This window comes from Sinohyriopsis cumingii, chromosome 7 (genome assembly GCF_028554795.1).
Source record: "Sinohyriopsis cumingii isolate HCF-2022 chromosome 7, ASM2855479v2, whole genome shotgun sequence".
Taxonomy (NCBI): Eukaryota; Metazoa; Mollusca; class Bivalvia; order Unionida; family Unionidae; genus Sinohyriopsis; species Sinohyriopsis cumingii.
The window spans coordinates 63,368,769-63,392,538 of NC_142967.1; positions in this window are offsets into that span (position 1 = coordinate 63,368,769).

The following is a 23,770-nucleotide window of genomic DNA, read 5'->3' on the forward strand; positions in this document are numbered from 1 at the left end:
GTGCTTCTTGATGTTTCTTTGTCTGTTGGACCTCGTCAGACATATGTTATGAACCAGACACATATATTGTAAAAGTGAAAGTATTGCAATAGAATTATTCAGTAATGCTCTTTAGAGTTCATGATATTATAAGTAGACAACTTTGCTTTAATATGCAATGTTTATACCAACATAATTCTTAGCTTCAAAATATTTTACTTTCTACTTGACTAAAAGGCCCTGATAGATTTTCTTTACAGCTGTATCTCGGAAGAGACATAAAAGTCGTTCTTAATGGCTATTTTGCGTTATTTCTTCAGCGCAGGCGAATATTTCAATGACCCGAATCTGCAGCCTTTCACGAGCTCAAATGTGCTGCATCGGGGGGTCAATTGACGAGTTCTCTACCGCAACCATCTTGTTATCTGTCATTAAACAGCGCACCCGTCAAACTGTCTGCCATTTTTGACGGTAAGTTAATCCCAATTTTCATGTTTGTTTTGAAACTTGGAAATATTCCTTTCCTTGGAAGCATACTTAAGGACAATTAGTGTCGAAAGATGATTAAGGTCCGGCTCACACGGAAACCTAAGTATCCTACAACTTGAGACATACTACTTTTGTAGTGTTAAAGCAATAAACAAAGTAATATAATTGCTAGCACATGCGATTTAAAATAAAAGCAGAGCTCCCAAGTGTAAACAACCTCAGAATGACCTCTGGTCACTGCTCGATTTTTTGTGCGTGCGTGCGCGCGCGTGTGTGTGTGTGATTTGGATTTTTAACGAAGCTATAACACTTTTTCAGTCATATTGCTATGATGTTTGCAGTGTGGAAGTTTATAGTGATATCTAGCTCTGGGGCGTCATGCCGCAGACATGTAGCATCATGTTCCACCCCAACCTTATTATCCTGATACCAAGCCGACCAGTCCTCACACTAACCTCTTAATGCTGAGAACCTAGCGTTGCAACCGTTAGTACCATTGTTATAAGTCTATGGCATGACTCAGCCGAGGCTCGAACCCGCAAGCTCCATCATCCGAGGCAGACGTTCTAACCACTAGACCACCGGAGGGAGCGGTCCTCTCAATTTGCTGAATTAGGCGGAGAATATACTACAAAGAGTAAGATTTGAAAATTTTCTTATCTCCTTTCCCTATAATATACTCATTGAAGACATGGACCAAGTTTTACGGTATAACTTGTAGCACATTTAATGGAATATACTTCTTCATTTACCATGTGAAAAGACCGAACGTATACATCAGTTTATGAACACAATTAAATTTACGAGTCAGTAGGCGCAGCCATTTGTAACATCACGTGACCATCCGTCATTAATTGACTGAATGAGGGTTCACAGGAGAGTTCTTTAGGTAAATTTTCATTGGACTAAGACAGATTCCAGAAAACAAGAATATGTTATGCATGAAAGATACAAATAAGAACTAACCAATGATTTTTTTGGGGGGAGCATGCTTGTCATATTTTAATTTAGGTATTCAGGTCAATTTCTATTTCAAGTGATAGCTTTTACACTGAACCAACACTACCAACAACCCCTCCACTTTACGTTCATTTTTGACAGAAAAAAAGCTCTCTTTTGCATATTTTCCGCTGACAAGATGGGCCCAAACGCTCACCGATATTACAGTAAATTGGCAGGATTCTAATCACCTTAACCATTTCGATTTTCAGATATTTATCTCTTTAGCAGATATACCCAAATAAGTAAAACATGTTGGCTATTCGTTTGCAGCCCAAGTCATGCATTTGATCTCCAATTGTAATCTAACTGTAACAGGCAGTCACCAAACAAGGCAACCCATTTTCAAGCCTAACTCAAAGTAAACCAAATCACAGGTTTAGTTTCTGTCTGAAGCACAACGTTCATGCCCTCTACAAATTAGTGATCCGGTGTCGAAGTACGAAACTATCCAGTGAAAGACTGGTGAAGCTGGCTCATATGCGTCAACATTGTCTGACCAAATATTATTCTTTAATTATCACTTCACGACGAAAAATGAACAAGGATTAATCAAAAGTTCAGTATCAAAGAAATACAAGTATTATATTTTGAACAAAGTGATAGGTACGATGTATTTAGACCCTTAAATATTTAATTTCGTGTTTGTCGGACCCATTCTTAGAACAATCCTATTCCAACCCAGCCACCCACCCGCACCCGTTTAAGATTTAAGTGCACTTTGTATCCCATCTATGCTAATTTTACATATACTATAATATTTACTAAACGTATATTGCAGTTAAGTTTGTTATTGTTCCGTAACCAGTGTTTCCACTTTCCATTATTTGCTCATTTTATTATTATTATTATTATTATTATTATTATTAAACACCCGCCAAATGATAAGATCATGGACTAAAATCACCTTTGAGGCTCTTGCCGAGTACCTGCTTGCTTCTAAAGCATACGACAGAAAAGAAATACAAGTCGCTGGTGCTACGCATGACAACAAGTATGTACAAAGTGGGTGGATGAAGGATATATATCACACTGAGAAGGGATAATTTATCTACGTGCGTGCGATTTTATGATTCTCATGGTCTGGTACTACCAAGAACGACTTATGAAAGCTCCATAATAATTCATGTATACCATGATTGTATACCATGATATAAGATGTAATGTTCCGGTCACACATCTTGAGTGTGGTTCTTACGGTTCATTTTGCAAACGATATGTGTTGTTACCCGATAAAATGATTAATGATTTGAGAAATAAAACAGTTTCTCTGAACTCTGGTCTATGGATGGATAACCGTGGAGGGAGAATACATGCTGTGAATGCTGTTCCTAAAACTCACAGAGCGGACACTGAAAAGTTTGTATGATAGATTCGCGGCGAACGTAGCAACAGACTATGTAAAAACATCCGAACCAACATCAAGGAGAGATTTTGAAGTGGAATTTAATTGCAGTGTAAATATCAAGGGCACAATAGTCCACAAGCATGACTGCTGTCTATATGCGAATTCAGACTGGTTTTGTGACGAGGACTCTGTTTTAGAGATCAGATGTCCAATGGAAACCTTTGAGTGAAGGAAAGATGGACATTACACAATCAGTAAGAAGGGACGTCACGGATATTTGTTATTACCAAATACAGATTCAGATGTAATGCTAAGGTGCTCAATGTTGCACATTTTATATAGAATTATGATGTTAACGAACGTGATGTCCTTGATGTTCAGTATAATGAAGGATTCACGAGTCAGCTTTTGCAAAGTGCTACGATATTTTACACCATGCATATGCGTGTCCGCGTGATTGATAACTTTCTTGCCAGAAGAACATCAAACTGATATTAGATAAATAATGCATAGCTCTTTATTTGTTTGTGTTATGAATACGATAACAACAATGTACATACAACACTACTTCCCTTACCTTTTTAGTAACAAACGTTCCAATTACAGGGATACAAAAATTATTTTTGTGGTGTCCATCGCACGATAACACACACACACACACACACACACACACACACAGACACACACACACACACACACACAGTAAATTGATTCATGTCTTGCGTCTCCTAAATATAAATTAGCACACGTACACGTAATACTAATTGTTCAATCATCTTTGTTCTTTATAGGTGTTCCCCATAAATTACACAGAGCACTGCACACCGTAGAAATTGTATCCATACCGTGTAATGATTAGACCGCGACGGTTGCATTCAAGATTCCCCAAAATGTTAGCCTCCTAATTGCTCTTTCAACAATGTATTTTAAGAGTGGCATTCCTACTTGATTCCGTTGTATGCATCTCCGTAAGATATGCACGTGCGTGCATCAAGGATGATGTATTAAGAGCAGGTCTCTGAAAACAGATTCACAGCTATGGTAAAATCACGGTTAGACGTTACTTGATCTCATGAGATTAAATAACTGCGAAATCCAGATGTTTTATTTAAGTATTTGTCACTAGCACTTTCCCCATAGCATTTGAGAGGAATATAATATAATCATTTGGCTTAATGCATACATGAATGTTTAGTGCATTATATGATTTACTGATGGCATATGCTTGTGTGGTTGTCTTTAAAGAATGGCTTCTGGATGTACATTTCAGTGCAGTCAATTGAACAAATTGTTTTGGAGAAGGTTTGTTTCAATGGTCCAGGCCCGGTCGTTTGAATAGGATCACGTCGCGGCCACACTACATACTCTTTCAGGTTTCCTGCCAGAATATTCATCTACTTGTGAAAAATGTTGTTTGCAAGTTGGTAAAAAGGCCCATAGGCAAATACTTGAAGGGAACACAAAGTTTGAGCCGTACTCATGATAAAATTATTTGTTCACTGTAGGGCAAATGGTAACGTAAATCTTTACCATGCACTGGCACGCGGTTTCGAGTATTACAGTTAAATTATATTTACATCTAATGTGGTATAAAAATAACATCATCATTGGTTTTTATTGATTCAGATGAAAGTTCTGAAATGCTGGTTTGTGTTGATACATTCTTATGTAGATTTCTAGCTTTATTCACGTAAATATGCACTTTCCATATATATGTTGTTTGTGTACCAACATCAACGTTTGATCTACGAGCAACACGGTGATCTACTGGTAAGTGATGCAATACTGGATCTGTCTGTATTATGGTTGATTCTAATTTCTTTCAGCATTAGCTGGTGATTCATACATGTAAGAAGCAGGTAACAACTAAGAACAACACTAAGATAGATTTTCACTCGTACTTTGTATGTCCTCATTTGTGCAAGCTTTAAGTGACAATGGATACTTAAAGCTTGCAAGCTTTAAGTGACAATGGATACTTAAAGAATTCACGTCTGCCTGGTAAAAATGAAGACAAATGACATAATCACGAGTTTAAAAGTGTGGACATATATGAGATTCGATTGTTTTAGTGGTTTCAGCCACGCTATCAGAATATTATAATCGCTTTATTTGCATTCATCTATGCAACATAATTCAGCTTTCGTGTTATTATAATATTGGAAAGAAAATATAACTTAGACATAGTTTCAGTAGGGATGAGAAAGACGACACTTTTTAACGTATCTTTTACAAGAAATAAAACAAAAAAATCGACAGGAAGTATACATCTGGTAAAATAGGCAGTGAAGTAACACTTGTCATTTAATGACATTTTCCATATATGAACAATCATGTATGAAATGTGATTATCTCTACTAAGAGAACACTTGTTTTAAAAACGTATTTTGTTAGCAGAGCTGCACAAGAGGCGTACTCTCAAAAACTTTAGATTCACTGTATAACTAGTAAAAATTCTAATTTTTATGAATTGAACGCGTTTTCTGCAATTTGATTGGATGTAAACGGTCACGTGATAATGAAATTATGCGGACTACTTTTGGTTCCCTGTTTCCATGTCATTTTATGCGAAGTTGTATCTATATCAACCCATTACACCATAATAATAACAACAACAACCCACCCACCCACTCCTATGATATCCAATCAAAATTTACTAACCACATATAAAAATGGACCATTATAAGTTAAAACAATTTAATTGCACCGAAGTACTTTGTTTAATGTGTGAGTGATTAGGTAAAACGTACACATCGATAAATACCCAACCGTGATCATTTAATCCTATAATAGGAAACGATGATCTCTTTTTCATATCCAAAATGCAAAGCTGTATCTGTGTTCCTCTTTGTAGGTCTGTCATCTACGAAATGAATTTAACAGATTTGTAAAGATACTGTGAAGTGTCGAATTTTGAACTGCAGCGATCTTTAAGGTTGGATGTATTGAGAATTAAAATAGTATCGCATTTGCGCGAGAAAAGTCTTTGTGAAAATTCACTTCGACCTTTCTTCGTTCATCTCCCTCCTCCATGTCAGTGTAAACTTCAAAGGACAGGATTCCAACTCAGTGAAATTGATCGGGGTATCTTAACACGGTCCTTAGAAAGTAAACATTTGAGCTACTAACCCTAACCTCTTGGTAGGAACCTATATCCACTTATCATTTTTTTCAAAGAGAAATTGTTACGCAATGACTAGGTTTCCATTTTATATATCGTTTATTCAATTCATGGAAATGTGTTAATGCTATTGTTGTTATGCAATTTATTTTATTCAATTTCATGGAAAGTGTTGATGCAGGAATTGTTATGCAGTTTACTTTTTAATTTTACAGTTATTAGTTAATCGGTAGAATTGATTGCGTGCTATCCAAATGTTCATATGTGTAGGATTTCACAGGGTTATATGAAAAATAACTCCCTATGTTTGTTAGGACGATACAGACTATCGTGAGTTAACGATACTTACCTAATTATATCTGATTTTATAATGCTTGAATAATCTTGTAGGTTAAGGATTGCTGTGAGTTACAATTTGTGAATTTCATGCAATAGTAATTGAACATGTAGTAGCATAAGTAAAATGATAAGTTAATATTCGATAGATGCTCACGTGGTAATTTAAGACCTGCTGCTGGAACGATGTCAATGTCCTACCATACTAAGTCAGAATTTACACAGTATGTGGATTGCTGACATGCTCTGAATAACGTGGGTGAATTTTATATACGTCTTAAAGAGTGAAATATACATAATTATGGGGTAATTTTGTCCTTTAAGGAACCGCTTTCTGAGAGAGAGAGACGAGACAGTCTGGAGACAGAAGTCCGAGGTAAAGAAGAACGAGGTCAGAATAAAAGAACCAGGAAGTCCATGAAGGGACATAGCATAGAGCTTAGGAAGGATGAACTAGGAGACGTTGATATACGGTCAAAGGGAAGGAAGGTGATGTACATCAATCGTGGACATTGCGCTCTTTTCACCTCTCGTTATGATGATGGAATAAATCTAGATTAGACACACCTGATAAATTATATTGACGTAATCTAACTTGAACTGGAATTGCCGTTATTAATTTGTTCTGATTAAATTTGTTATTTTATTTTAATTTTGTCAAAAGGGAGCTCGTATTGCTTCATTTCTCCCAATATTCTCGCTCAGGTCTCTGTTGAAATTATATTCTTCTTTCACTCCCGCCGGGCTATAAAATCGAGGTAAGTCATCCTCTAGATAACGCCAGCCAAATCCAATCAACCACCCCTCTTACTAACATGGCGACGTTACATATACTTAAAAAATGAATGAGTAGTTTTGATTGCTAAGATTCAGATGAATACATGTTTGTATGCAACAATATGGACATAAATGCACACAGAAAGCACAGTATTATTTCTACAAGAAAATGCATTGTTTCAAGCAAAATAAGAATCGAGTTTGATACTTTTATGCCAAATTGATAAGGATCAAAGCAGGGGTATTATGTAGAAGTCATTATTCCTTTTGACATGCAGGGTAGATAAAGCCTCATATGAAGTGAACATATGTCAAAATAATGATAATAATAATAATAATAATAATAATAATAGGAACAAAAAAACACCAATACTACTACTACTAGTAATAATAATAATACCAATATAATAATAATAGGAACAACAACAAAAACACCAATACTACTACTACTACTAATAATAATAATAAGAAGAAGAAGAAGAAGAAGAAGAAGAAGAAGAAGAAAAAGAAAGAGAAGAAGAAGTAGTAGACAAATATGTTAAAATAATAATAATAATAATAATAGGAACAAAAAAAAAACACCAATACTACTACTACTACTAATAATAATAATAATGAAAAGAAGAAGAAGAAGTAGTAGTAGACAAATCATAATAAGAAGAAGCACAATAAGAATATATAATTTGTCATTAGTTTGTTACATTCTCTAAATTTAAAATTTGAAGTCTTTGTAGCAATTTTAATCACCATGCAGTTTACAATATCAAATGGTTCCTGAATCAGTTGCTTGAACGTCTAAAATTGGGACGAAAGTAATGTAAACCTTTTCTCTATCAGTGTCTGTCAGAATATAAACTTCTGTGTTGGCTTCATTTACCCATCGCATCCATGTTTGTCAGTTCTTTGGAATACTATGCATTGAATGTGGCAACGAGCACGGTCATTCCTCTTGAAGGAGATTATCTTTATCGCAGTAGGCTTTCTTCCAGTCGCGAACTATTTCTGGTTATTATGACATCCCACTACAACGTAGTACTTTCTTTACCTTTCTCCATACGGTATGATAATATCTGGTGAATGCTTTTTAAGTTAAGACATCGACTAAAGACCAGCCTCACAAACTTACTAGCTGATTATTCATATGATGGCTGACGATGACATCGCCATCTATGATCATCGTGTAGTAACACTTGTCATAACAATAAGCAGAATCGTGTGTTAGGAAGATGTCCTGTACCATAGAAACTGACACAATAAATATTTTAAGGACATTCAGTTTAACTGAATGAAACCAAAATACTTCCGTACTAGAATATCCATATCATATTTTCTTCGAGTTTAGCTGAATGTTATAGGAAGGTTGAGACAAATGCTAAACAAATTTAAAAGCACCAATATTCCTTTTCTTAATGAATCGATTAATGCGACAAACATACTCATCTCTTAAAACTGGATAATAGTATCGTTAAAATTCTCCAATAAAGCTATTTTACAAAAACTAACTTGGCATTCAGTCCATTAAATGTAATTTGCAATAATGTATTACTTGAAAAGTTACGAAAAAGTTACGAAAGGAGCTAAAAGAGTTACGAAAAGAGCTAAAAGAGTTACGAACAGATCTAAAAGAGCTAAAAGAGCTAAATGAGTTACGAAAATAACTAAAAGAGCTAAAAGAGTTATGAAAAGAGCTTAAAGAGTTACGAAAAGAATTAAAAGAGCTACGAAAAGAGCTAAAGGAGCTAAAATAGTTAAGAAAAGCGCTAAAAGAGTTAAAATAGTTAAGACAAGAGCTAAAAGAGCTAAGAGTTACGAAAATAGCTAAAAGAGCTAAACGAGTTACGGAAAGGTCTAAAAGAGCTAAAAGCTACGAAAAGAACTAAAAGAGTTACGAAAAGAGCTAAAAGAGCTACGAAAAGAGCTAAAAGAACTAAAAGAGTTACGAAAAGAGCTAAAAGAGGTAAAAGGGTTACGAAATGAACTAAAAGAGCTAAAAGAGTTACGAAAAGAGCTAAAAGATTTACGAAAAGAGCTAAAAGAGTTACGAAAAGATCTGCAAGTGCTCAAAGAACTAAAATAGTTATGAAAAGAGCTAAAAGAGTTACGGAAAATCTCAAAGAGCTGAAATATTATGAGTAGAGCTAATGGCTAGTAACATAAAATTAGGACGCAATCCCAAACGTGTTTTTAGCTCAGATTATCTACATATCTACAACATTTTGAGATCAACTCTTGATAAGTAGATTGTAATTGGACACTTTTAATCCTTCTGTATATATTTAGACCCGAGCAGAGTCTCGGTACCTAGTCTCGGTACAAATTGTGATGAAAACAAGTAACAGGAAAGGAGGACCCTTATCGCAGCTTGGTACAAACTAACAGGCCTTATAATATTATGACATCTATAATATTTTCGACAAGCAGAAAAGTTTGTGTATTGGCTCTAACCAATACGTTAAAATGCTATTTTCATTTTTAATACATTCAAGACTAACAGTTCGAGGGGTGTTAGCAAAGAATGAATGCGAAGGGAATGGCTTCTTATTAACAACACATACCTTATTGTCTAAACATTAACTTCATCATGTGTACAAATAGTTTTGGTATTCTAAATATTTTTTAAAAATCTCAATGTCTTTTACGCTTCAAAATTAGTTCTTACAACTGATTCATCCAAATCATTGGAAAGGCTTTATCTGCTGTAATGTTTTCCGCTGGTTTGGCACTAGAGCTATGTTGTAAATGGAGAAAGGTTTAATATCATATTTGAATAAAATAAATACCTGTGTATCACTCTGGTACTATGGACACAACTTACAACTATAGTCTGAAAAAGGTGTCTTACAATATTGTCATGAAATAGCACCAATTTCCTATTTCTGTACGCCAGTGGGAATTTCGAGTCAAAGCTGATATGCTTTCGTCCCGGTTATTGGCGGACAAAACATATATACATAGTTTCCCCAGATAAGACATTCTTCCGGTTGCATGCATGCCCATTTAGTGCCAAAACGACAATGAAGTACCAGCATAACTGCCAATCCCAGGCCCTATTATTATAAAAAATAGAATAGTTTGGTAGTCATAGACAGAACATTAGATAAAAACGCTATATGTTTCAGTAATGTCTAGATTGGCGTCAATCTGATGTCAGTTTACAAAACTTTTGATACAGGTTTCGCCATGTTGAGATACGGAGATAGATAATGAATGCGCAGTATCGAGTCTTGTGATTACTGTAATGGCGCGTTATTAAAACTATTTTCCATGAATTTCAGACAGTATGGTACATAATAAGAAGGATATGAAAATCGTTGTTTGTTTTCAGGCGTTCAACCGTCTGTTTCAACGTTTAAAATAAAAAGCATTGGCCATATCCAAAACTACAAGCAAAGCCATCTGATCAAAGAAACGTAGACGTGAAACGGCCCAGACGCATACAACTTGATCTTTTTGTCATCAAACGTAGCCTTGGATTGGTGATCCTAGGGTTGGGGGTTCTATACCCGCTCAGACCATCCGGGGTAGGTTCTTTCGGTGTGTCCTTTGGAAATGCACTGAGCCTTCAGATCCTCTGAATCATTCATGTAGCAATTAATGTATTAAAATTAATGTTACAACCAACCAACAAACAATGACATATAACTATCAAACTGTAATAGCCATCTCTCCATCATCTATTTTGTCTATAAATGAAAGTATATTTAGATACACGACAGGAAGAATCCAAATCTGATTCTTCACTATAGAAAATTCTAACTGATCATGTGGATGCATTGCACTCTTATCACACGCACAAACACACATACAAGGGACAAAACAAATTTCTCGCCAACGACCTAAATTTATACGAGACTCACCCTTTAGTGCTACATTAGAAACTGTCAATGTAAACGTGTGCGTGTGGGTGTGTGTGCGGGCGAGGAAGCATACATAAACGCGCGCGCAAACACATACATACAAGCATGCATGGATCCATCCATCCATCCATACATACATCCATCCATCCATCCATCCATCCATACATACATACATACATATGCCCACTTTCGTAGGAATAGAAAAAGGAGCAAATCATGGTGCCAATATCTTGGGGTCCACGAGTAGTATTAGCATTTACGTGTGGTATACACATATATTACATTATGAAGTTAGTTTGTTGTGCTTTCGTGTTATTGTTGTATATCTTTTGGCTTACACAGTAAGCTAATTTATAAATTCGAACCAAATTGTAAGAGGTAGCTGTAATAAAATTCTTGTAAAATTCCTGATCTCTTTTTTATCGATGTAGTAATGCATCTGACTCCCAGGTCCCAACAAATTTGCTTGTAAAAGTGAATGACAATTATGTCATGTCTCAAGATCTTAAAGTTACCTTGACTTAGAATCAGTATGGGTTCTTGTGAACAACTTTTTTATATTCTTTCCCAGAGTAAAAGAATATTTGGTTTTAGTCAGGGCCATACTGGGAGTATGTCACAAATAACATGCATCAATTAGGGTTTCCCAGTCGACTAACCCACATCCGGGCATCTGTTATGCGGAGTAGTCAGGTTTAATACCGATGTTTTGAAAAATAATAGGAGTTGGGCTTTTAAACACTTAGATATCAAGGTGTTTTTTGTTACCCCGTTGGAGTTATATTTTAATTTTTCTTCAGATTGTTTGGATTCTAAAAGAGTAATTCTTTTCCTTGGAGAATATTTAAGTGCTCATACAGAATTCTTGGACAAAGACATTTATTTGAATTTTTTTCGGAATTCAAACACCGGAATATCATTGTTTGTGGATCAAGTAAGAACTGTTGACATATCAGTGCTATACTGACTACATCGCCTTCCATTTTGGATTTAGGTCAGGACTCGAACTCAAAATCATTAGAACATTTTATTAATAGGACATCTACTTATTAATTCTTCGATTATTCTTGGATTATTTTTGGATCTGATTCTTAAAACCGTAAGTTCTATTTTCCTTTTTTACCTTAATTTTCTAGGGAAATAAATTATTTGTTAAATTTTGCAAAGCTTGACTTCTCTCTTTTCTCGTTACGTTTATTAAAAGCCTAAACGTAACAAAGAAACTTGGGTCGCTAGTCCTTGTATATATCAATATTGGCTAAATATTTCAGCAAACATTTATTTTTAAAACTTGAAATCCCCATGTTTTTGGAATATTTTTAAATCCCAAGTATTTTTTTTACCATTTTGAAATCTTAGTGAAATCAGCAAGCGTTTTCTAAAATGTCATCAAAAGTGGAATTTATTTTCTATATCCTACCCAGGAACTATTAGGTCTTTTGAAAAGAGATGAATTGATTCAACTTGCCAGAAAATAAGATCTTTCCGAGGCAAACACTTACTTAACGAAGCAAGAAATAAATAATATTTTGGTCCAGTATTTAGTAAAAAAGAATGTTTTGGATAAAAGTGCTTTGGTTTTGATCAGTAGGTCTGTATCAGACTCTGACATAAAAGTAAAAGAATTAGAATTAAAATACAAGATGGAATTGGAGTCACTGAAGCTGGAACTTCAGAAAGAAGAAAAACTAATGCAGTTGGATAAGAAAGAAAGACAGAAAGAAAGACCAATGCAGTTACAAGAAAGACCAATGCAGTTACAAGAAAGACCAATGCAATTACAAGAAAGACCAATACAGTTACAAGAAAATCAAATGCAGTTACATTTTGATAAAGAGGAGAGAGACAGGAAAGAAAGAAAGAAAAACAAATACAATTAGATAAAGAAGAAAGAGAGAAATATAGACAGATGCAAAGAGAGAAATAAGACAGGGATTATCAGTGTAAAATACAAGAAATGGAGCTGGTAAGTGAAAAGCACATTCCTACTTCGCAAACAAATTCAAGTTTTGCTGTTACAAAGAATATTAGGTGAGTGCTCCCTTTTAGAGAAAAAAGAATGAAGACAAATATTTTCCTTATTTTGCAAAAGTTGCTGAAAATTTCAAATGGCCAAGGGAGCATTCGACAAAATTATTACAGTGTACAATTTTTGCAAAGCTTAAGATATCTATGCATCCCTGTTAGTACAGCAGAGTACTGACTATGATTTGGTGAAAGAGGTTATGAATTACTCCCTGAATCTTAACGGCAAAAAATTCAGGAACTTGAAAAAAGAAGCTGGACAAATTCATGGCGAATTTGCATGAGAAAAAGAAGTTATTTGATAGATGGTGCTTAGCCAAGAACGTTGATCAAGATTATGATAGTCTCAACCACAAATGTATTACTTGAAGAATTTAATAAGTATATCCATACTGATATAAAAACTTATCTTGCTGAGCGTAAGATTGAAACCTTGAAAAATGCTGCTCTTGCTGAAGATGTGTATTCTTTAGCTCATAAAGTTTTTTTTTTTAAATAAGACTTGCACTCAGCAGTCTTCTGGCAGAAAAGTATTTCAGCCTAATACAAGCCCTTCTAAATCTCAAACTGGCACAACTTCTAAAATCAAGCTTCATGTAAGCTTGATCAAAGATCCTTGTCTCTTCCTACGTGTACCTATTGCAAGGAGAGAGGACACGTTATTTCTGATTACTATAAATTGAATGGCAGGCATCAGAATCAAGACAGACCTATTTCAAATGCTCTTATTGCAAAGAAGTCAATGTCACGGTCATGTATTGAAAGCAATACATTTGTTGGGTCTAACAAACCCTAGTCTGATTTTTTTATGAAGAATTATGAACCATACATATCGAATGGTTCTTTATCACATTCGGGTGATTCGGCCAATCCTATCCCAATTAAAATTTTAAGGGACACAGGAGCTTCTTAGTCTTTTATTATCAGGTACTTTGTCGTTTTCTGAGAAGTCTTGTTCTAATGAAAGTGTTCTTATTCAGGGAGAATAGTGCGGCTTTGTTAATGTTCCACTCCACTGTGTAAATTTGTCATCAGCCTTAGTCTCAGGACCCATGACAGTCGGAACAGTGTTTGCTTTACCCGTTGAGGGCAATCATTTATTACTTGGCAACGACGTAGCTGGAGATAAGGTTATGGTTAATCCACTTGTAACTGACAAGCCTTGTTTGGATCAGAAAGTCGATCTAATTGAACAAGAATTCCCTGATTTATATCCAGCTTGTGCAGTGTCCAGAGCTATGGCCAAAAAAAAAAAAAAAAACTCTTGAGAATGAGTTGATAAAGAAATTATTCCTTTAGCTGACACAGGTATTGGTCAGACATTCGATTAGGTCACTCTAACTCCTTGTTTGGATCAATCAAAAGGTATTGATCACAGTGACCCTCTTTTAACTACTCATTTTCATTTTTCTAATCAGGGTCATAAACGACAATCACTTGTCGTCGAACAGGAAAAAGATCCTGAGATCTCATATTTGTTTCAAAAAGCCATTAGTGAAACTGAAGCCACTGAAGTACCTGTGTGTTATGCTCACCCAGATGAGTCTTAATGTCACTATAGACACAGGTCTTGAACACTTCAACCAATATGAGTTGTCTGAGGCTTTCGTAACCTTTATTAATCTTTTTAGAAGAGCATCACCTGTCACATTGTCGTGATTTTCCCATGCTAATTCGACATAGGTCTGGTCAGTTGATTTTCTAGAACTCCTAAAACCTTGTCGAAAATCTTCAGGGACTAACTCATATCCCTTCAAGATATAGTCCTTAACTACATCATAGTCAGCGCTCTGCTCTAGGGACAGTGAAATGTAAATATCACTATCTTTACCAGTGAGTACACATTGCAATAATAGAGACCAGTACTCTCTTGGCCACTTCAAATTTTCAGCAATTTCCTAAAAATAAGGAAAATATTTGTTTACTTCTTTCTCCAGAAAAGAGGGTACTAACTTGATATTTCTTGAAACATAAAATGGGGGGGGGGGGGCTTTGCCAGTTCTAATTCTGTAAACCTAATTTGAAATTCCCTTTCTTCATTTTCTCTTTGCATTTGCATTCGCATTAGCATATTTAGTTTTTTCTCTCTCAAATTGCATTTGACTTTCATCTTTCTCTTTCTGAAACTGCATTAGTCTTTCCACCCTTTTTCTTTCCATTTGTATCATTTCTCTGAAACTAAATGTCTTATCTCTAATTTCAACTTTTTTGGCTGTACTTCCATTTTTAAAATTTATAACCACTCTTGTGTAGAATTGCAAAAATTCTCTACTTTGAAAATATTGTATAAAAACCTGTTGATTTCACTAAGATTTCTAAAATATGTAATAATTCTTGTGATTTACAAAATTTAGAAAACTAGGGGCATCGAAATTTCAAAACCAAACTTTTCTGAAATATTTGAGCCAAAATTCATGTATCCCAAGGACGAGCAACTCCAATATTCTTGTTACATGTTTTGGCTCCCGGATGGAGGTCAAGAGTTCATCCTTCTGGGAAACCAAACGTTTGTAACAATAAACACATGTCATTTGTCATGCACTCCAAGTATGACTTCGATTCCACTTTATGAATCTTATTCTGAGAAAGAATTTTTTATAAAAAAAAAACATTGTTTACTATATCTCTTACAGGTTCTGATTCAAGGTCAGGAACTAGGTCAGTATTAGATACACAGTTTCTTATTACTGTTTACTTTGAAAATTTTAAAAAATTAATCAGATCTGAACTCTATCCCAGCAAATAAAGTTACATTACAATAGCATGTCATGGAATTTAAAAAAATAAAACTAACAAATGAACTATTAAATTAAATCAAATATAAATAACTATATATATATATATATATATATATATATATATATATATATATATATATATATATATATATATATATATATATATATATATATATAATAACTATATATATATATAATAACTATAATAACTATATGTATATATATATATATATATATATATATATATATATATATATATATATATATATATATATATATATATATATATATATATATGGCACCATAGCCCTAACATCCAACGTGCTCAATATATTTAACTTCCAGTACCTTTCACCTCCCTTCTTAGCCCTAACTCCAACTGTGACTCACTCTCTGCTGCTTGACCCGGGTGTCTCTATCTCAAATCACTTCAACAATGGATGCATCCAACTATATGGTCCTAGGACTGGATGTATCCAACTTATGTAAACAACTATCTGGTTCTCTCAATTATGAATCTGATTATCTAGCCCTAACATCGCATATTGCTTATTTTCTGTCCCTGGTGACTGATGTTGCAGGCTGTCAAGCCCAGGCATTATATTTTGCTGACTCCAATAGCCCTAAAACCGGATACATCTGAGTCACTAATTATAACTCCAAATGTATCTAATTCTCTGTTCCTTTCATTGGATGTATATCGCTACATGGACTAACATCACAGTTCACTCATTCGGTGTCCAAGTCGACAGACAATAACAATTTTGAATTTATCAATGTATGTAACTGACTCTATAGCCGTAACACATATCTTCCTCGTTAACTCAGGTATTAGGTTATTGCATTCCCTGACCTTATGACCAATTCTCCTCAGACTTAGAACCATATGCGACTGACGCTATTGTCTCTCAACCAATATATCCCACTCGCCCGAAAACCTGAATTAACTTATTCATTTTCTGAGACCTCAATGAATTAAGAATTGCATTCAACTGATTTTACCACATGACAACGTGATCTATCTAAACTGCTGACCCCAGAATGCCACGTATCGAATTTGTATACCTTATCAACTTCCTGACAAAGTACCGGGACTTTCTACCTTCCTTAACTTAACTTATTATATGTCTTACTTTCTCACCTTTGCTCAGACCTACCTTCGTGATCAGAGAAAACAGGATTGTTTGCCTCCTGGTACAAAGCACCATATGGTTGTCATCGACAAAAACAGGTAGTATTAACAACCAACAGAAACTACCTTACCTTCTATGACTTTTGCAAGTTGCACGTAAGATAAAAGCAAATTTGTTGCCAAAATATATTTTTTTTAAAAGACAGTTGTAAGACATGGCACTTAATTTTCCTAGGGTTTCCCACATGAACTAAATATAGCACAAATGCTGAACTTTGGATACATCGAGATACTGGGACATATTTTGATTAAACACTGAACCATATAAATATCGAATGCACAAGTAATGCACAATTTCATACGCACAAGACATATTTTATTATATAAAAGACATATAGTTACAAACATTTAGCATAAACCAACTGAATGTCAAACGAAAGTCTCTCTTCGACATCGCAACAAAGAGCAGATTGAAAATGTACTTCAAAGCAAACATGTTGGCGCGCATCGAAGGCCAGTGAAATTGTCGCGCTTGATATTGCTAAGAGGCAACTGGGAAAATCATTATGGCTTCTAATAAGGCAATATACTAAAACAAGATCAACAATAAATAAATAAAGGTCAGTTACAAAAGATCCACTATATATATATATATATATATATATATATATATATATATATATATATATATATATATATATATATATATATATATATAAGCACAAGACTTATCTTCATCTCAGAACTTACAACAAAGCCTGTCTACCATACTGACCTTCCCACTTACCTCTCTAGTTTTGCCAGCTTTGGTATCTACCTTCCTGAGTTTAACACCGAGATTGACTACCTCTCTGACTTACGAAAAGCGTCTGCCAGTGTCAATAACCGTAATTCCAGGTCTCTCTACCTCTCTCACCTTCAAGCTGGATTATATAACTGTCATTATCTTAACATCAATGCTATCTACTTCCAAGAACTCGCAACCTAGCCTATCATCCCAACTTATTCACCAGCTCTCTTTACCTGCCTGACTCTGTTCCCTTACTATTTGCCTTCATGAAGTACCTGTTTACCTCCCAGTCTGTAGCACAGCGCCTTATTTCATGAACACTAGTAACGCGACCGTCTACCACCAGAACCCAAGCACAAAACCAGGAATACAAGGATGAATACTTTGTTCATTTGTACACACAAAACGCAACAGATAATCGCCCAAACAAGAAATATTGTGGTATTTCCTTGATGTGAATAGTAGGCAAAACCCTCGTGAAAATTCTGCTGAATATTCTTGAACACGGGTTCCTGCCTGACTTCAACAAAGGACGACCGACCATATACATGATCTCTGTACCTTCTCAACGCAAGGAGGAATGCTAGATATAGAACTCCATCCTGTACACGAACATGTATTGACCTGATTAAAAAAAAAAGCCTTTGACACAGTAAGTCTCGGGGGAAGGGTTGACTTATGGGTCAATGCAAACTTTGGCTGCCAGAAATATTTACATCATAATGGTTAGGCAATTCTATGATGGTATACACGCACATCTAAACCATTTCTAGTCACCAGTGGAGTCAATCAATGTCTGTGTGTTGACCCCAACCCTCTCCAGTGCTCTCTTCCATGTTTATTGATGCCTTCTTTGGCTATTACACTGGCATTGAAATCATACTGGACTGATGTATACTTTCAATCTCAGGAGACTTAAGGCAAAGCTATATATAGTGGTGTGCATGATGTTAATCAGTACTCGAGAGTAGATGCCTACCTGACTACTCATATGCTGCGACGGGGTAAACAATATATTATATTATTACATAGCTAAAACTTGTTTGTGATATATCTTTATATATTACGATCATCACTACTTGGAGATAAAAATGTTTATGGATATAGAACACAATTAATTTTGCTATATATTCTCTATATTTGTTTCTCAGTACTGACCTTTCCACAATGTTACAATCAATACAAATCATATGATAATCTAAAATACCTTCAAAGATGACTTCACGGTGAAGTTCTTATCAAAGGTTCACCTGCATCTTTTTGAGAGGCTGGACTGTAAACAGAGCAGCATGTAAACAGAACACAGATTTCACTTCCGAATCATCATCAAAGCCTTATTACTCACTGTGCACTGTGGCCGAAATGCACACGGACAACCACACCCTGAGCTCAAGAATTTCAAGAATACACAATTACCTTTAAATCCCTACAAAAAATGCACAAAGCTAACTCTTCTATCACCACCAAAACCAGAGAGGAAAAAAGATTCTAAATATAGACTAGAACTACATTAGTGGGTACTGAACTGGAACTGTTAATTGTGACCTGATTCGTTTACTTTGCAAATTTTAGATGAGATCTTATTATGCATTTGATGACAAAATCCATTAGGATGACATAGTATTCCCAAAAGATGACGTTTGCGACATCAGTCATGAGGGGAGTTCTATAAAGGTGCTTCCTTCAAGATTAATCATCCCTTGTGTTACCATCAGTCTTTAGAGGAATTTTAGTTTTGTTCACTTAAGAGGATTTAATTTATTTATTTAAATTATTTATTAAAATTACAATATGGTCTTTGACTCTATTACTAAATAACTATTCAGGAAAATTATTGTGAATTCATTTTTTATTAGATCATTGTCATATACAAACACTTTAAGCACATTAGTATATTCCATATTATTGACACATCAGCACAGCCAACAGTGGTGCTCATTCGGCACTTACTGGAATTCATTCGGAATGATCTATACTTATGGTCTTATGACAGAACTTTCAGGACCGTTTGCAATTTAACAAATAATAATGTAAATTCTTTTTAAAGTTTAACTTTTATTTCATGGAAATACCTTATTTGTTGAATTTTAAAAACTTTTAAAAACTATATATATATATATATATATATATATATATATATATATATATATATATATATATATATATATATATATATATATATATATACATATATATATATATATATATATTTATTTATTTATATGTATGTACGTACGTACGTATGTATATATGTATGTATGCTGTGTATATGTGTGTGTCCCAGGGCGTAAAATAATGAATATGCCAGATATACAGGCGTTACTTCAGGAACGGCTATAACAGTCGAAACAAATTCCTTTTGCCTTGATTGCACTAGTGATTGACGAATATCTTCTAACCGATTTGTTCTTGATGAGTAAGGGAACGTTTTATTACACACTAACATTCTGCGTTGAAGCCCTTCTGCGCATTTCTTACAAAATTGCCCATGCTTCCATTAAAACAATGCAGTTTATTTATGTGCATATTGGCACCTTGCCAAAAATATGTGCATGTTTTTAAACTCTACACTAAACCATGTCGGTGGAAATAGCAATGTTTCCAGTACATCTGGTTATCGTAATGTATTCTGATGGCAGTTGTTACATAAATAATGGAAGAACGACTTACTATATAATAGTAACAGTCTTTCAACAAACAGCAAAGTGTTCTTAACCACAGCTTAACATAAAACCTCTCGGCGATTTAAATACATTTGACAAACAAAAATGCACAAATCAATCTTCCTTAGCAAAATATTTGATTGATGTTCCATCATGGCACACGTTTGAATGCCTGTGTCGTCGACGATGATATTTCTTCTTTTATTGCATAAATGGAGCGTAATTGGAATGCATTGACATGTAATGAACAGAAAATACTGATAAAATGAGCGGTAAATTGATATCACATCATGCCCAACTCATACGTAGTCGTCTTTTATAGTGAGCGTACTAGATCATAAACAACAATCGTGTTTGTTTAGACGGAATAATATATATATATATATATATATATATATATATATATATATATATATATATATATATATATATATATATATATATATATATTTATCCAGTTCTTCTGTATAAGGCCAAGTTTAGCACGTGTGTCCTAGAGTTTTGCATTTGTTACGGATATTAATAATGCCTGTGATTTTTAATACTGGTGGCATGACAGCGAATGAAATAAAAATACGTTTTTATATCTAAAATATGTTCGTTCTTGAGTATCCAGACGTGGAGGAATACGTGCATGTACCTAACAAAAACACATTCAGTTATTTTTCTCATCGTCTGATTCGTATATACTGTTCTGTTTGAGATAATACGCTTTACGTATAAAACATTATCAACAAGAGTCTTAGCAAATATGGCAAAGTTCATTGTAGGTTCATTGCTATATCAAATAGATTAAAATTTATGAGTCAGATTTATATAATAATGTCTTTATCCTCTCTGTCCAGTCATTTTGTGAGTTTCATGTTTGCTTTCGCATATGTATGGGAACTTTATTTGATTGCACGCATGGCAAGCTTTATTAAATATTTACAATACATTCATCAAAGTAATACGTAGTCAAACAGGGGAGATTTCCCATTATTAGCAGTGATTACCCCTCACAACATTAGTTCATATATTTAGCTAGCATACAAATGTATCAGAACTGATGAAAACAGAAACTATCAAGTAAACATTTTGCTTGAAAATGGAAACCCCTTTCTTTTACAGTAAGATAATTTTGTTTCTTATGTTATCAAACTCCTAGTAGGCTGCCAACGTTCTACACTTGCCAGTCAGGCATAAATAGCCCAACAAACTGATGAACTTTAAACATATTTAAAAAAGCAGTTTATCATCAGTAATCAAGCATTTTATCTATTTTTATAACTTGAATATCTACATTTGTTTGCACGTTACATATAAAATGAGCTTTCTTAAGTCAGTAATCACTATGTCTCTATGTTGTTTTAGCTGCGGTGCAAAGTGAATTACCTATTTTTATCAAGCATTGTTTCAAGTAAGTTCGAAATTAAAAATTATCATAAAGCCCCTAGCGTACTTATCCATGTAAATCTTTTCGCATTTAAATGTCGACCGCTCCAACGCTTAACTCTGAATCTATGTGCACAAATGAAGAATAACGAAGTTTTGGTAAAGTATTTTCTCTTTGTAAATGTAACCCCATCTCCAAGCATAATAGCTTGCTATGATCTATCTGGCTTTTATTTCTATATCATAGCTCTATAAAGCAGACGTTTAAAGAAGATATTGACTTCATTTTCACGTAACCTTTTCTTCGTCCACCTCTTCTTTTTCTCTCTCACATTTCCAGATTAAGAGTGCCAAATATATACGCCCAAAACGTGTAAATAACGTTTCAAAGGATTTGTGATGATATAAGCTCTTGTAATATGTTTGGAAAATAATTTAAAAAAAAACATTTAGATTGGTCAGCAGGATGAAATCTCTTCAAAATACTTCCCGGTTGGATACAGATTAATTGATTGTTTCCTATTTATGCTTCTTTCTTCGCTTAGAAATGTAAAAGTAGGAAAACAATAGCCTTTTCTGATCACAAGTTGTAACCGTATATTACACACACTCCATCATGTTTACCTGCAATGACCATGTGCTTCTATATTTGTGGTAGGTCGGAAAGATCAGAAATCAAGTTACACATCATAACAAACAAATCTTTCGTCAAGGTAGTTAATACAGTCAGTATCACCAGTCCACTTTTCCACAATGATGGCGTTCTCTGGTTCTTTGCCAATGTATTTATGCTGGAGTGAAACCCCGCTGTATCCATATAAGGTCCGGTGCTATAGAACGTAACATATCTCTGCGCCAGCAGCCCAACATTATGTTTTGCATCTTCGCCTTCAGCTCACCGCCTAGGTTGCTCTTGTCGACTACAATATCGTACCATGGGTTGTAGAATGGACGTTGTTCTGAGTGGTCAACTGGATCATGGTTTGACTCGTCACTGTGTTGTAGTCCGAGTCGTCCCTGTTTCGAGATTGACAGAGAGAATAACGAGACAAAGAAATGAGGGAAGCGAAATATCTTGGGTTGAGCTTCGGGTCAGTTTGCAACAATTTTCAAAGACTCGTCCAAGACGACCCACTTCCTCTTGGTGTCCAAAGATTACCATGTCATAGAGGTACACTAAGTATGTATGCCACTGGATCTCTGCCAGAAATCTCTCCATAAGTATTTTGAATGTCCAGGGTACAATAGAGAATCCAACGGCATACCATTCAACGTGTATAAATTGTGCCTAGTTGCGAATGCCGTCGTCGACATGTCATCGCACTCCGCTCATTGATTCAAGCCTCTTTGTGCCTCGGTAGCATATAAGGCGTCCATGGGCTTACCTCTTTTACTCTTTCCATCTGGGGTTCCAGAGTACGACTATTATGGGTAGTTGGTCTGATAGTATTAGACACACATGCCTAAGCTATTTCATTTCATCCTCTTCACTGTTTGGACAATATATTTTCCATTTGTCCTCTGATGACTGAGATATTTCAGATCTATTTGGCCATAACATTTGAACGATTTTTCGTTGTGGAAAGTCTTTAGTTTGTTAACTATTCTTGTTGTAAACTTCCCGTACTCTGAGCCAAATGTTCTTGAGTTGATTTCTCTCTCAGTGTATCCATATGTTGCCACGTTACTTCCCCTTGTAGGTGAACTCATCCACTTCTTCTATGGGGATGTTGTTGATGACAAAAGGGTTATTATTTGTTTCCCTATTCATTTTCATAAATTTGCATAATGTTCAAGCATGTTTTGCATGTCTATCTGTCGAATAGAGAGCAAGATGATGTCATCAGCGTAATCTAGATCTTCTAAACATAAGGTGGGGGGTCAGTTGGATTTACCTTCGTTTGGTTTCTTCATTAGCCGATATATGGCAATAATAAAAAGAAATGCTTGACACCGGTGGTGTTGCTGAAACTGTAATTGTTTCAGCGACAATTTTTCGGGTGCGTCCAACTTGTCTTTCAAGCGTTGAAAGTAAGTCCTCTTTACCAAAAGAAACGCGACCATTTTCATTACCAAGTTGACACAAGTTGACCTTGAAAATATCAAGCCTAACTATCCCTACTGCTGGGATGTCTGCCACCA